This window comes from Urocitellus parryii, chromosome 5, assembly GCF_045843805.1.
Source record: "Urocitellus parryii isolate mUroPar1 chromosome 5, mUroPar1.hap1, whole genome shotgun sequence".
Taxonomy (NCBI): Eukaryota; Metazoa; Chordata; class Mammalia; order Rodentia; family Sciuridae; genus Urocitellus; species Urocitellus parryii.
The window spans coordinates 33,336,783-33,338,755 of record NC_135535.1 but is presented as its reverse complement, the minus strand read 5'-3'; the positions used below and the strand labels follow the sequence as shown (position 1 = coordinate 33,338,755).

The following is a 1,973-nucleotide window of genomic DNA, read 5'->3' as shown; positions in this document are numbered from 1 at the left end:
ATTCAAATAAAATCCACTTTAAAAAAATGAAAAGATAAATATACCTTTTAGAGTTATGGTTTAGGTAGGAGGAATTCCCACAAAGCTCATGTGTGAGAAAATGCAAAAGGGTTTAGAGGTGAAATGATCAGGTTATGAGATCCTTAACCTAATCAGTGCATTAATCCACTTGATTGGATTAACTGAGTGGAGATTATAGGTGAGTGGACAGTGGCTGGAGAAGATGGGTCAGGGAGAACATACCTTTGAGTTTATGTTTTTTCCCTAGTGAGCAAACTCTCTCTGCTTCCTGATTGTCATGTCCTGAGCTGCTTTCCTTTCCACACCCTTCTGCCATGATGTTTTGCCTTACCTCCAGCCCAGAGCAATGGAGTTGGTGGTCTATGGAATGAGACCTCTGAAACCTTGAGCTCCAAATAAATATTTCCTCCTCTAAACATGTTCTTGTCAGTTCTTTTGATCATAGCAGCAAAAACAAAACAAAACAAAATCTGACTCTAACACTTAGAAAACTCACAATTACAAGAAAGGCAAAGTTAATGCTAAGCTATAACAATTAGAAAACTCCAGGGCCACCATACCTCAGTCTCTATCTTTCACTTTTCCTTTTCCTTCTTCTCTCTTATACTTTCTCACCTCCATTGATTACCTTTGTTATATCAAAGATAATATTGGAGGTTTGGAACTGGCAACTTTCAGAAATCTGCATTTTACAATCAGAGAGTAAATAAACCTTTCTCTTTTATTCCAATTCCAAAATCCTTCAGGCAAGTACCGGTGGTGTTGTGTACACACACACACACACACACACACACACACATATATATATATATATAAATCATGAGCCCATTCCTGAGGATGATGGATTGTGTTCCATGGTTGACAGATATAATGGGGGGAGGAGTTATTCTCACCAAAAAGAAGATGGTGCCTGGCTACTTGGAGAGATGTTTCATAGGCCAGTAATTATTGTCCAGCATGTACTCTTTGTTTTGTAACTGCTTTATTTTCTCCTCCTAGCCCACAATTATGCAAACATTACTCGCATACTGTACTTTCCATACTAGTGTAAATACAAACTGACTTTTTCAGCTCTGCAGGTTATCTGAAAAGCAGCCATCTTGCACTATCAAAATGCTGACATTCCTTTCATGCCCCAAAGTGTCCTTTGCTCACACTGTTCACAGGCAAACCAAAATTCCTACCAACGAAGCTACCTTGGCTACTTGTGCATACCCAGATAAATCTAAGTATATTCAACAGAGATTACAATTTAAGTTCTAGCTCTAGGACTTCTGTTATATACAATTAAAGTATTATGTAGTATTTCCATACATTAAATTTTCATTTTGAATAAATTGAAAAGGATTCAGTGTAGACCACCTAATCAGTCAAAGATATGAATCACTTGTGTTACTTGGCTAGCTCAAATGTAATTAAGATTGCAATGAGGTGTATCACTAAGGGGCCTTTCCTGTAGCAGCACGTTGTTGAAAACATCTCATAGAGTAACTTTGTGGTTTTGTTTTCCTCAAAGGACTATTAAGTCTCTGGGAAAAAACTTCAAGACAGTTACTAAAAGTATGAGGTACCTAATAAACATTTAAAAGAAGAAACTAAGATTGCAATTAAGATTTCAGGAATTTCAGAAGGTAATTACTGTTAAATTAAGCCAAGATTACACCCCTAGTTCATGCAGCTGGTCAAAATGCCATGAATGAAAATTAGAAATAGTCTGTTATTTGACCCCACCAAAAAATAGATAAATAAATAAGATAAAATAAAAAACAAAACAATAAGATGCATTTTCTTTCCTTTAAAACCCCAGGTTATCAATGTCTTTTTTTCTACATATCCATGGTGATGAGTTATGATGTACATCATGAAAGTTTTGTAGTAACAGAAACTATAGTACCAAACTTCATAAATAATTATCTTTTCAGTAAATAATTTCACTTTTGTGAATCTAAGCT

General features: G+C 35.6%; 1 non-coding gene across 1 annotated transcript; it reads left to right on the top strand.

Moving 5' to 3' along the window:
- The first annotated feature begins 1,446 nt into the window (after positions 1-1,446).
- LOC113184660 (small nucleolar RNA SNORA18) lies at positions 1,447-1,574 on the top strand. The gene has a single exon (XR_003301033.2). It is a non-coding gene; the product is annotated as a small nucleolar RNA SNORA18 (small nucleolar RNA).
- Positions 1,575-1,973: the final 399 nt, after the last annotated feature.